Source organism: Peromyscus californicus, unplaced genomic scaffold (assembly GCF_007827085.1).
Source record: "Peromyscus californicus insignis strain IS unplaced genomic scaffold, ASM782708v3 Scaffold_5__1_contigs__length_169319896, whole genome shotgun sequence".
Lineage (NCBI taxonomy): Eukaryota > Metazoa > Chordata > Mammalia > Rodentia > Cricetidae > Peromyscus > Peromyscus californicus.
In genome coordinates, this window is record NW_026294573.1 from 69,797,024 (window position 1) to 69,811,616 (window position 14,593).

Below are 14,593 nucleotides of genomic sequence, written 5' to 3' on the forward strand. Positions count from 1 at the left end.
CAAACAGTAAATGGCTAACAACCCCTTTTGGATACTGGTCTCTAACAAAAGCCAAAGGCATTCTAACAAAAATGAGTTAACGCAAAGGAATGGTTCTAGCCACTGTGGTTGAAGTATAACAGTTGATGGTCTATTTTAACACAAGTCTAGGGTTTGAAATGTCTGCTAAACCAACCTTCATCAACTAGTATGCCCTGGACTTCATGTATAAATGTTGCTCCACAAAACAAGTCATGCCATGCAGTTGACAAATGTAAGTCTTTGTCATTGTTACGTCCCCACTGTGGGATCTACAGTGGGGGCTTTGTGAAGAAGAGCATCTACATTGTACAGTCAGTGAAAACCTATTGCTTTGTGCTTATAAGAATGTGCTTGGTGACTATTTCTCAAGACTGATATTTTTGTCAATAATACGATTTCTTGGGAGAAACTCTGTTCTTGGCCATGTCACAGTGGCTCGGGGATGCAAACTTCAAAAAGACCCTCACAACTCACAGAAACAGTAGCAGTATGTACAAAACCTGCTCCGATTCAAACCAGACAGGGTCCTAGCACTGAGTAGGGGAAATGGGCACAAGATCCCACCCCTAAACAAAAAGCTACTTGCAACTAATACTCACTGGAAAAAGGGGAAATCAGTTTTCTCCAATGGAGTGTCACTGGGTATATGGGCCACCCTCCAGTACAGGCCCTATGCCCAAGAGTAGTAGGCAACATAAAACAAACTCTGTGGATTTGTTATTGCTGTGTTTTTGTGTGTGTTGTTGTATGTGGCTTTTCATTTCATTTTATTTTGATTTGGCATTTTTTGTCTCACTGACTTTTGCTTGTTTGTATTTTTACTTTTGTGGTTTTTGTGGGTTTCGTTTTTTGGTGTTTTTTTTTTTGTTGTTGTTCTTGTTGAGAGAGAGAGACAGAGAACATAAAGGTGAGTGAGTAGGGATGTGGGATCATCTGAGTCATGAGAGGAGGAAAACCACGATCAAAATATATGAAAAAATTAATCATAAAAAAGACCCTCAGGATTTGCAGGCAAAGGCAAGGGAAGGGACTCACAAAGCTCTGAGCTTACTGATATGAAGTAGAAAAGAAAGTAACATATTTCCAAATTAATTCAGTGTTTGGGAGATGATAAACTCAAGTTTTTTTGTGTTTTCTCCTCTTTCTTGATGAACTCAGTGGAGGTAGGCCTGACCGGAACAACCTGCATGGGGTCAGGTGTATAATATGTGAAGTTTCTGGTTTGAAAACTGAAATCAACTTTTAATTTATTGTTAAAAAATATTGAGTTCATCATTGAACATCTTAGGTAATTAGACTTCCCTCTAACCACATTAAACTTGGACTTCTCGTGTAGGGAAGTCTCAGAGTGGCTGGCTGCACATTCACACACCTTGCCCTTGAAGTATGCATGAGTAAGAACCACCTCCAAAGAGCACATGGATTAAAAAGTGGAGGGATTTATAGAAAAAACCCTTCACACAACAGTTTAACTCAACCTTGCCAACTCAACTGCACTAAGGAGTCAGCTCTGAGACCGCAAGAGAAAGGGAGCAGAGATCTGTTTCAGTGCGGCCAGAGCTTCTCTGCATAAATTCCCCCAGACACTATTAAAGTGTACTTTTCTAAAAGACTTAGTGATTTCACTTCCTGATATAGGACAGTATATGCTTAAGAGGCCAGAGAAAGTCGAAATAGGATAGCGGATAACATGTCAGCTAAAGAGCTTTCTTTCTCTAAGAAAACTTTCAAGGATGTTTGAAGGAATAAAATGCCAATTGTACAAAGAGTAGAAGTCACGTCTGTGAATTCTCATTAAATTCTTCCTATGAATTTGATTCTATAGAATAATGCTGAAAAGCAAACCTTATCACATCCAGGAAAACCCACTGTATATATTTAAAACCTCTTAAGTGTCTATTACTTATGCTGTATATTGTATTAAGCCCATTTAAAGCATACACGTTGGCTTCCTTAAGCCAATGTTTTAACAAGTTCATGACCATGATAAAATATATTGCTTTTCAGAATAAATACCCTTTATGCCTATCATAACTGTGTTCTACCAATTAAATTATAGCAACATTCATAGGAGAAAGTTTCTTAGAAATAGGCTGTGTGTAATGCCTGCAGTGACATCTACTGGTAAAGAAACACACCTAGTTCTTCAAAACAGTATACACCCAGGTTCACGTTTTCATTTTCCAGACATGAATTCACCACCAACCATAATTCTTCTTCTCAGGTGATTGGTTTTTAGCAGCTTTTTTCATGCTAATTTGCATGGAAATGACATTTTATTTGGGAGGACAAGGATTCTCCATGCAGTCTTTTGTCTTATCTTGGGAGAGCATGATAAAGAAATGCCTTCCTGGCTGGTAACAGGTTGCCACAAATCATCTTATTTATGCCCATTCAAAAGCCAAAGCCTTCCTCCTAGCCAAGATGCCCTTGAGAGATGGTGGTTCTGACAAGTTGAGAAGAAAATGAAAGGAAAAGAATTGTTTTTGCAGAAAAATGCAGAGGTGTAAGGTGGTCACTGCTTCCATCATCTCTGAGGGCCTTGGACACATTTCATTTCAGCTATGCAGACTTTCTGCAGTATTCTTGATGCAAACTTCGTTGATTTATCCTTAGACTGTGTCTTCTGTCTGACCATATTTAAAGGCAGCATGCTAAATTGTGTTCCTATTACATGTGTCTCTCTCTTACACTAATCATGCACTCCTCTCCCTCACTCTTCTATATAAAGATCAAGTTACTAAAATTTCTGAGGAAGCTGGGCATGATGGTGCTTGTCTTTAATCCCAGAACTTAGGAGGCAGAGGCAGGCAGATCTCTTGAGTTCATGGGCAGCCTGGTCCCAAGTTCCAAGACAGTCAGAGCTACACAGAGAAACTTTGTCTTGAAGAAACAACAACAAAAATTCCTGAAGGGCTAATATGATGGTTCATCAGGTATGGATGATTGCCACCAGGACTGATGACCTGAGATTAATTCCTGGAACCCACTTGATGGAAGGAGAAGATTGACTCCTGCAGGCTGTCCTTTGACCTCCATGTGAGCGCTATGGTATGTAAGCTTATGGCTACACACACACACACACACACACACACACACACACACACACACACACACACAAGCACACACACTCACATAAAAACACATACACAATAAATAAGAAAGAAATACGAAATAAATAAAAATAAGAAGTTCTTGAGAAGGGAACTGGAGAGATAGTTCACTTGGTAAAGAGAAAGCATAAGGACCTGAGTTCCGATCCCCAAAATCTAAAGTGGGCAGTCAAGGCCCTTATCTATAACCACTGCTGCTGGGGGAGACAGCAGAGCTTGCTGGCCAGTCAGTTCAGGCTTCAGTGAGAGACCATGTCACAACAAAGTAAGATAGATGATGTTCCTGATAAATACACCCAGTTTCCCTTTGGCCTCCACCTGGGTGCGTGTGCATCCCTCACCAAACACCACATGGAACAGAATCCTAAGATACCTTCCCTACCTTCCCATTGCCAGTACATTTCCTGCTTTTGAATTTTCATTGTGCATTGGCATGTATTACTCCAGTAAAAACTGTTTATGTTCTCCCCCATCTCTGTCTCTCTCTCTAATACTTAGGTGTCATCCAGTAAAGGCTGAAAGCATGCTAAGTGGAATGCAATTGCTTGATTTCTCATAATGCCCCCTCAAGGTATGTGCTGCCATCTCTACTTCTCAAGAGAAGAAGGGGGCATTCAGAGAAGCCAGAATCCCTGTTCAAATAGTAACTTAACAAAGTAAATAAACTTAATAAAGATTCTATGCTGTGGGATGGTCTGTATGTCAAGTGTGTTGCTTATTGGTCAGTAAATAAATCACTGATTGGCCAGTGGCTAGGCAGGAAGTATAGGCAGGACAAGGAGGAGAATAAAGCTGGGAAGTGGAAGGCTGAGTCAGAGAGACACTGCCAGCCTCCACGATGACAAACAGCATGTGAAGATGCCGGTAAACCACGAGCCATGTGGCAAGGTATAGATTAATGGAAATGGATTAATTTAAGCTGTAAGAACAGTTAGCAAGAAGCCTGCCACAGCCATACAGTTTGTAACCAATATAAGTCTCTGTGTTTACTTGGTCGGGTCTGAATGGCTGTGGGCCTGGCAGGTGAGAGAGATTTGTCCTGACTGTGGGCCAGGCAGGAAAACTCTAGCTACAATTCTAAATCTTACTTTTGTACTTACTTTCAAACATCTTGTTTCTATCTGATGTATAACTGTTATCTCCAAGTTCTTCCCACCCAGCTTCCATCTCCAGTGACAAATGGAACATCCCATCCCCCACAAGCCACTCCTCTTCTCTAATAATGTCATCTTCCTAGAAGCCTGGTGCTTTCTGTCCAAGACAGGAGATGGAATGTATTCTTTTGCTTAAAAATTAAGGTTTCTGTCAGACAAGGGACCTAAGGTAATTTTGCAGAAATTATCACATGAGCATTTCTGGATACCATATATGTTGTGGCCATTTCTCTATACCGTGTGTGTCTCTGTGGACCTCCAATACTAGTGTATCTTATAGCAAACTGCCCAAATCTGCAAAAATATATAATACTAAAAGGGAGCTGTTCCTTAAGCTATGGCTTCTTAAATTGTACCCCACATCCCCAAAAGTCAGGCCCAGAGCGAATCCAAGATGTTTCTGGAAGCACTAACCTGTGCTGCAGCTCAGGACATCACTGCAACCTTGTTTTGAACATATAACATGAATACTTTGCACCATATAAGCCACATATTGTTTTATGTTTAATTAAATATACATGAATGTATATCTATATATGTATACTTGTACCACTTGGGGTGACAATGTTCCCCCAAGAGTCATTGACTATTTAGTAAAAGCCCCAGTACTAGGTATGAGAAATGTCCTTTCAAGTTATTGATTAGGGACAGCCAAAAGACTCAAAGCAATATAAGCTATTGATGTTGCTTTTGCTTGCTTCCAAGAACTTGTTAATACTGTATATGCTGAAGATAAATGTTGGACACAGGACTTGGAGAAATTGAGCTGGAAATGATCTGGTAATATCCTTCTAGATGATTCACTGTCATAGTAGCAGAACAAGCCATGCAAGCTGCCAACGGAGAAAAACAGTCAATAGTCCAACTCAGCTGTGAAGTCTATGAACAACAATGACATTAATGGCAAGATACTCTGAAAGGTACAATAGTGGCACTTATATCTGGATGTAACCGACAGCTGTCTAATTGGACTTGAGGAACTTTCAATAGAAGAGGATTCATACTGGGTATTGTAAACCTAGACAACTATCCCTGGTTAGTGATGTCATGGACCTTAGAGGAGAACTTACTATTGCCATTTTCCTAAAGCAGTATAGTAGTTTACAACTGTATTCTAGATGCATATCCTTATACCTAGGGATAAGTGTAATACTCACTCCTCATCAAAGAAGTTTCTTTTTTGAGCAGACAGAAGCTACTATAGAAAGCCACATCTGGTTAAAATGCAGATAATAACTGTCTGTGAGGTTCCTATCCTCGTCTGATACATCTGCAAAACAACCCCTGAACCCAGTCCTCTGGGAACAGGAAGATGGAGTACACAGACTGGGCAAGCAAGAAGACCAGCATAGCTCATCTGCTGTGGCATAGTCTCTTCTGTATATAGCAGGGAACCTTCAATCAGGAATTCACAGCAATATTGCCTAAGCAAGACCTACAAAATGACACCACCAGTTGGCATGCCAGTGTGGATGGATTAAATTCTCACAAGGCTTTATCGCTAGAATGAAGAGATTCAGGCAGTGGCAGTTGCTGAGAAAGGGAGAATGAGTTTTCTCCAGGAACGAGAACTCTGATAAGTTATTAAATCCCAAGAAGTGAACCCTAAATACATCACATAAACAACACTAAATGAACTCAGCAGTGTGTGTGTGTGTGTGTGTGTGTGTGTGTGTGTGTGTGTGTGTGTGTAAAACAATAATAATTAAAGAATAGGAGACCATGATTTGAGTAGTGAGGGAGGACAGACATAAAAGAAGTTGGAGGGAAGAAAAAAATGAAATTATCGAGACTTCCCTTTTGGAAAACTGGTGAGTACCCTTCCTTGCCCCAGACCCCATCCCTGGGCACCAGCCACTCCAGGGAAGACCTGCCCAACTTGGCCCCAGGTTCTGGCCACCGGGCAGGTTCCCTGCTAGCCCCACCGGGAAGGATCCCCTTCTCCAAGACCCCTGGCAGACCCTGCAGTCTCCACGCCCTGCCCCCACTCCCATCCCCCTGAGCCCCAAGCCTCTTCCTGAGACTTAGAGGCTGGCCCCCAGCTCCCATCTTGCTCCGGACTTCCCTTTTGGAAAACTGGTGAGTGCCCTTCCTTGCCCCGGACCCCATCCCTGGGCACCAGCCACTCCAGGGAAGACCTGCCCAACTTGGCCCCAGGTTCTGGCCACCCGGCAGGTTCCCTGCTAGCCCCACCGGGAAGGATCCCCTTCTCCAAGACCCCTGGCAGGCCCTGCAGTCTTCACACCCTGCCCCCACGCCATCCGCCTGAGCCCCAAGCCTCTTCCTGAGACTTAGAGGCCGGCCCCCAGCTCCCATCTTGCTCCGGACTTCCCTTTTGGAAAACTGGTGAGTGCCCTTCCTTGCCCCAGACCCCATCCCTGGGCACCAGCCACTCCAGGGAAGACCTGCCTAACTTGGCCCCAGGTTCTGGCCACCGGGCAGGTTCCCTGCTAGCCCCACCGGGAAGGATCCCCTTCTCCAAGACCCCTGGCAGGCCCTGCAGTCTCCACGCCCTGCCCCCATGCCCATCCCCCTGAGCCCCAAGCCTCTTCCTGAGACTTAGAGGCCGGCCCCCAGCTCCCATCTTGCTCCAGACTTCCCTTTTGGAAAACTGGTGAGTGCCCTTCCTTGCCCCAGACCCCATCCCTGGGCACCAGCCACTCCAGGGAAGACCTGCCCAACTTGGCCCCAGGTTCTGGCCACCCGGCAGGTTCCCTGCTAGCCCCACCGGGAAGGATCCCCTTCTCCAAGACCCCTGGCAGGCCCTGCAGTCTCCACGCCCTGCCCCCACGCCCATCCGCCTGAGCCCCAAGCCTCTTCCTGAGACATAGAGGCCGGCCCCCAGCTCCCATCTTGCTCCGGACTTCCCTTTTGGAACACTGGTCTGTCTGAACCAAGTGTGCGGATAAGGCCAGTAACGAACCACAAGGAGATGGGCAGACGTCAAGGCAGAAACATATACAACAAAATGAATAGCAATACAGCATCACCAGGCCCTAGCCCTCCTCCAACACCTAGACCTGAACATCAGAAATTGGAAGAAGCAGAAGAAAACAGCCTTATGAATGACATCATGAAGAAGCTAGAGGCTTGCGTAGAGGAAAAGACAAAAAAATGTGAAGAACGCTGTAAACAACTAGAGGAAAGGGCAAACAAATTAGAAGAAATCAATAAAGTCCTGGAAGAAAACAATAAAATACTGAGAGAAAATCAAGAAAAATCAATGAAACAAATGAAGGAAACAGTCCAAGACCTGAAAAGGGAAATAGAAAAAATGAAGAAGACACAAACAGAGGGAATGCTGGAAATAGAAAATCTGAGAAAACGATTGGGAACTTCAGATGCAAGTATAATCAACAGAATGCAAGAGATGGAAGAGAGGATCTCTAGCGTTGAAGATACAGTAGAAGAAATACATTCATCAGTCAAAGAAAACACTAAAGCCAACAAAGTCATGAACCAAAATGTCCAAGAAATTTGGGACACCATGAAAAGACCAAACCTAAGAATAATAGGGGTCGAAGAAGGAGAAGAATACCAACTCAAGGGCACAGAAAATATATTCAACAAGATCATAGAAGAAAACTTTCCCAACTTAAAGAAGGAAATGCCTATGAAGATACAAGAAGCTTATAGAACACCAAACAGACTAGACCCCCAAAAAAAGTCCCCTCGCCACATAATAGTTAAACAACTAAACGTACAGAATAAAGAAAGAATATTAAGAGCAGCAAAGGAAAAAGGCCAAGTGACATATAAAGGCAAACCCATCAGAATAACACCCGATTTCTCAATGGAGACTTTGAAAGCCAGAAGAACCTGGACAGATGTAATGCAGACACTAAGAGACCATGGATGTCAGCCTAGACTAATATACCCAGCAAAACTTTCAATCACCATAGATGGAGTGAACAAGACATTCCATGACAAAGCCAGATTTAAACAATACTTATCCACAAACCCAGCCCTACAGAAAGCACTAGAAGGAAAATTCCAACCTAAGGAAGTCAGATACACCCTCGAAAACACAGGCAACAGATAAAGCCACAGCAGTAAACCCCAACGTATAGAAGTACCCACACATCACCACCAAAAAATAACAGGAATGAACAATCACTGGTCATTAATTTCCCTCAATATCAATGGACTTAATTCACCTATAAAAAGACATAGGCTTACAGAATGGATACGAAAGCAGGACCCATCTTTCTGCTGCATACAAGAAACACATCTCAAATTCAAAGATAGACACTACCTAAAAATAAAAGGCTGGGAAAAGACTTTCCAATCAAACGGTCTTAAGAAACAAGCGGGTGTAGCCATCCTGATATCCAGCAAAATAGACTTCAAACTAAAATCAATCAAAAGAGATCAAGAAGGGCATTACATACTCATCACAGGAAAGATCCACCAAGATGAAGTCTCAATTCTGAATATTTATGCCCCAAACACAAGGGCACCCACATATGTAAAAGAAACATTACTAAAGCTTAAATCACATATAAAACCCCACACATTAATAGTGGGAGACCTCAACACCCCACTTTCACCACTGGACAGATCTCCCAAATTGAAACTTAACAGAGAAATAAAGGACTTAACTGATGTCATGACTCAAATGGACTTAATCGATATCTACAGAACATTCCATCCTAACAAAAAAGAATATACCTTCTTCTCAGCACCCCATGGAACCTTCTCTAAAATTGACCACATACTTGGCCACAAAACAAATCTAAACAGATACAAAAGAATTGGAATAACCTCCTGTGTTCTATCAGACCACCATGGTCTAAAGTTGGATTTCAACAACAACAAAAACTACAGAAAACCTGCAATCTCATGGAAACTGAATAATACCCAACTGAATCACCAATGGGTTAAGGAAGAAATAAAGAAAGAAATTAAAGACTTCCTAGAGATCAATGAAAATGAAGACACCACATATCCAAATTTATGGGACACTATGAAAGCAGTACTAAGAGGGAAATTCATAGCACTAAATGCCCACATAAATAAGTTGGAGAAATCTCACACTAGAGACTTAACAGCATACCTGAAAGCTCTAGAACAAGAAGAAGCACAGTCTCCCAGGAAAAATAGACGCCAGGAAATTATCAAAGTGAGAGCTGAAATCAATAAAATAGAAACAAAGAGAACAATACAAAAAATTAATGAAACAAAGAGTTGGTTCTTTGAGAAAATCAACAAGATAGACAAGCCCTTATCCAAACTAACCAAAAGACAGAGAGAGAGCATCCAAATCAACAAAATCAGAAATGAAAAGGGGGACATAACAACAGACATTGAGGAAATCCAGAGAATCATCAGGTCATACTTCAAAAACCTCTATTCGACAAAACTGGAAAACCTAAAAGAAATGGATAACTTTCTGGATAGGTACCACATACCTAAGTTAAATCAAGACCAGATAAACTATTTAAATAGTCCAATAACACCTAACGAAATAGAAACAGTCATTAAAAGTCTCCCAACCAAAAAAAGCCCAGGACCAGATGGTTTCAGCGCAGAATTCTACCAGATCTTCAAAGAAGAGTTAATACCAATACTCTCTAAATTGTTCCACACAATAGAAACAGAAGGAACATTACCAAACTCCTTCTACGAGGCTACAATTACCCTAATTCCTAAACCAAACAAGGATACAACAAAGAAAGAGAACTACAGACCGATCTCCCTCATGAACATTGATGCAAAAATACTCAATAAAATACTGGCAAACAGACTCTAAGAACACATCAAAACAATTATCCACCATGATCAAGTAGGATTCATTCCAGGGATGCAAGGGTGGTTCAACATACGAAAGTCCATCAATATAATACACCATATAAACAAACTCAAAGAAAAAAACCATATGATCATCTCACTGGATGCAGAAAAGGCATTTGACAAAATCCAACACCCCTTCATGATAAAGGTATTAGAGCGATCAGGAATACAGGGAACATACCTAAACATAATAAAGGCAATTTACAGCAAGCCAACAGCCAACATCAAATTAAATGGAGAGAAACTCAAAGCAATTCCACTAAAATCAGGAACGAGGCAAGGCTGTCCACTCTCCCCATACTTATTCAATATAGTACTTGAAGTTCTAGCCAGAGCAATAAGACAACATAAGGAGATTAAGGGGATACAAATTGGAAAGGAAGAAGTCAAGCTTTCCCTATTTGCAGATGACATGATAGTATACTTGAGCGACCCCAAAGATTCCACCAAGGAACTGATACAGCTTATAAACACCTTCAGCAACATAGCAGGATACAAGATCAACTCAAAAAAATCAGTAGCCCTCCTATATACAATGGACAAAGAAGTGGAGAAGGAAATCAGAGATACATCACCCTTTACTATAGCCACAAATGACATAAAATACCTTGGGGTAACACTAACCAAGCAAGTGAAGGACCTATATGACAAGAACTTTAAGTCCCTGAAAAAAGAAATTGAAGATGATGTCAGAAAATGGAAAGATCTCCCATGCTCATGGATAGGCAGGACTAACATAGTAAAAATGGCAATCTTACCAAAAGCAATCTACAGATTCAATGCAATCCCCATCAAAATACCAACACAATTCTTCACAGACCTGGAAAGAATAATACTCAAATTCATATGGAAAAACAAAAAACCCAGGATAGCCAACGGAATCCTGTACAATAACACAACTTCTGGAGGCATCACGATCCCTGACTTCAAGCTCTACTATAGAGCTACAGTAATAAAAACAGCTTGGTACTGGCATAGAAACCGACATGTGGACCAATGGAATCGAATTGAAGACCCTGACATTAATCCGCACACCTATGAACATATAATTTTTGACAAAGAAGCCAAAAGTGCACAATGGAAAAAAGAAAGCATCTTCAACAAATGGTGCTGGCAAAACTGGATATCAACATGTAGAAGGCTGCAAATAGATCCATATCTATCACCGTGCACAAAACTTAAGTCCAAGTGGATCAAGGACCTCAACATAAATCCAGCTACTCTGAACCTGCTAGAAGAGAAAGTAGGAAGTAGTCTTGAACGCATTGGCATTGGAGACTACTTCCTAAATAGAACACCAGTAGCACAGACTCTGAGAGAAACAATCAATCAATGGGACCTTTTGAAACTGAGAAGCTTTTGTAGAGCAAAGGATACGGTCAACAAGGCAAAGCGACAGCCTACAGAATGGGAAAAGATCTTCACCAACCCCACATCTGACAGAGGACTGATATCCAGAATATATAAGGAACTCAAGAAATTAGACATCAAAATGCCCAACAGTCCAATTAAGAAATGGGCTATAGAACTAAACAGAGAATTCTCAACAGAGGAAACTCAAATGGCCGAAAGACATTTAAGGAATTGCTCATCATCCCTAATCATCAGGGAAATGCAAATCAAAACAACTCTGAGATACCACCTTACGCCTGTCAGAATGGCTAAGATCAAAAACACTGAAGACACCTTATGCTGGAGAGGATGTGGAGCTAGGGGAACTCTCCTCCACTGCTGGTGGGAATGCAAGCTTGTACAACCACTTTGGAAATCAATATGGCGCTTTCTTAGAAAATTGGGAATCAATCTCCCCCAAGATCCAGCTATACCACTCTTGGGCATATACCCAAGAAATGCTCAACCACACCATAAGAGCACTTGTTCAGCTATGTTCATATCAGCATTGTTTGTAATAGCCAGAACATGGAAACAACCCAGATGCCCTTCAACTGAAGAATGGATAAACAAAATGTGGTACATATACACAATGGAATACTACTCAGCAGAAAAAAACAATGGCATCATGAGGTTTGCAGACAAATGGATGGATCTAGAAAAAATCATCCTGAGTGAGGTAACCCAGACTCAGAAAGACAAACATGGTATGTACTCACTCATAGCAGGATACTAGACATGAAACAAGGATGAATTGTCTGCTACTCACATCACCAGGGAGGCTACCCGGAAAACAGGACCCCAAGAAAGACACAGGGATCGCCCAATGACAGAGAAATGGAATGAGATCTACATGAACAGCCTGGACATGAGTGGGGGTAATGAAAGGTGAGGGTCGAGGGAAAGAGAGCTTGGGGGAGCGGGAGATCCCAGCTGGATCAACAACAGAGAGGGAGAACAAGGAATAGGAGACCATGGTAAATGAAGACCACATGAGAACAGGAAGAAGCAAAGTGCTAGAGAGGCCCACAGAAATCCACAAAGATACCCACACAACAGACTGCCGGCAATGGTCGAGAGACAGCCCGAACTGACCTACTCTGGTGATGGGATGGCCAAACACCCTAATTGTTGTGCTAGAAACCTCATCCAACTACTGAGGGATCTGGATGCAGAGATCCATGACTAGGCCCTGGGTGGATCTCTGGGAGTCCAATTAACGAGAATGAGGAGGGTTTATATGAGCGAGAATTGTTGAGACCAAGGTTGGATAAAGCACAGGGACAAATAGCCAAATGAATGGAAACACATGAACTATGAACCAATGGCTGAGGGGTCCACACTGGATCAGGCCCTCCGAATGGGTGAGACAGTTGATTGGCTTGATCTGTTTGGGAGGCATCCAGGCAGTGGGACCAGATCTTGTGCTCATTGCATGAGTTTTCTGTTTGAAACCTGGGACCTATGCAGGATTGTTTGGCTCGGCCTGGGAGGAGGGGACTAGACCTACCTGGACTGAGTCTACCAGGTTGACCTCAGTCTGTGGGGAAGGCTTTGCCCTGGAGGAGATGGGAATGGGGGGGGGCGTTGGGGGGAAGGTGAGGGGGACGGAAGGGGGGAGAACAAGGGAATCCGTGACCGATATGTAGAACTGAATTGTATTGCAAAATAAATTAAAATAAATTAAAAAAAATAAATAAATACTATAATTCAGGTGCCTGCAAAAAAAAAAAATGAAATTATCAAAAAATTAAAATAGATTAAAAAAGAATTAAAGAAATTTAAAATTGTTTGAAGTCTAAAGTGTCATAAAAATCTAATGTATAAAACTAGTAAAAGAAAATAAACAAATCTCTTTAAAAAGATTATTCAACCAATTTTGATGAGAGTGACATAATCTGTGATTTGTGAAATGACCCCAAACAGACTTAAACTAATTTCTTCTACATACACATGGGAAGTAGTGTTCTCAGCTTGATAATGATAAACTCAAAACTCTGAAAATTGCCTGGTGGTGATGGCAAACACCTTTAATCCCAGTACTCAGGAGGCAGTAGCAGGGATCTCTGAGTTCAGGGCTAGCCCAATTTATAGAGTTCTAGGACAGCCAGAGCTACACAGAGAAACCCTGTCTTGAAACAAACAAATAAACACCCCCTCAAAAAACCCAAAGAAGATTATAGAAGATGTTCTATGTCCTGTTCCATCACATATCCAAACAAGATTTAATTCTATACATAAAAAATAGCCAAGCATATCTATTTCACTAGTATTCATATTTTCTTTCATCTTTTTTTTAACCCTCTCTCCCATTTTCTTTCATCTTTAATAAATGAAAGAATTGTATATACAACAAAGAATTGTTTTAAAAAGAAATTTCTTATCTGGGGCTTGCCAGTGCATGCCTTTAATCCTAGAACTTGGGAGGCAGAGGCAGTCAGATCTCTGAGTTCCAGGCCAGCCTGGTCTACAGAGTGAGTTCCAGGACAGCTGAGGCTACACAGAGAAACCCTATAAAAACCAAAGCAAACAAAAAAGGAACAAAATTTCCTTATGATATACTATCAGCAAATGTTTAACTTATATGTATCAATTTTAAAAGTCCTGGGCAAAGGGGGTCTGGTATGGAAAGAATTTAAGAAACCCTGATTTAGTGCACAGTCCCAGAAGAGGAAAGACTGCTGTGTAGGGGGAAATTCTTCAGATGTAACAAGTGCACCATTCTTCTTCTGGATGTTGATGGTAAGGGAAGTTGTACATGTGTGGAACCCATGACACATGAGAACTCTGAAATTCCTGCACAAATTTAAATTCCATGAATCTAAAGCTGCTCTGAAAAAAACGGATGGCAGGTCCATTATTTTAGAATCTCTGGGGTCAGGCATTTGGACTTGCAGGTGTTTCTTTTCCCAGGTGATTCACATGTGCAGCCCAGGTTCAAAACTGCTGTGCTGATATCTCCTACTTACCTGTGGTGCTCTGGTCCTCAGGCTGCGACAGCTAGAAGGGGCCACTTCAGGCTTTGCTCTTTGTGCAAGCATCCTGGGGTCATCTCTATTTTTACTCCTCAGCTTCAGCCTTCCTTGTTACAATGATAATTGTTATATCATACATGACAAT

The 14,593-nt window shown here is 41.8% G+C and overlaps 1 long non-coding RNA gene across 1 annotated transcript; it reads left to right on the top strand.

Annotated features, from left to right (window-relative positions):
• The first annotated feature begins 2,969 nt into the window (after nt 1–2,969).
• Nucleotides 2,970–3,813, top strand: LOC128096447 (uncharacterized). The gene is made up of 2 exons (XR_008213644.1): nt 2,970–3,072; nt 3,633–3,813. It is a non-coding gene; the product is annotated as an uncharacterized LOC128096447 (long non-coding RNA).
• The last annotated feature ends 10,780 nt before the right edge of the window (nt 3,814–14,593 follow it).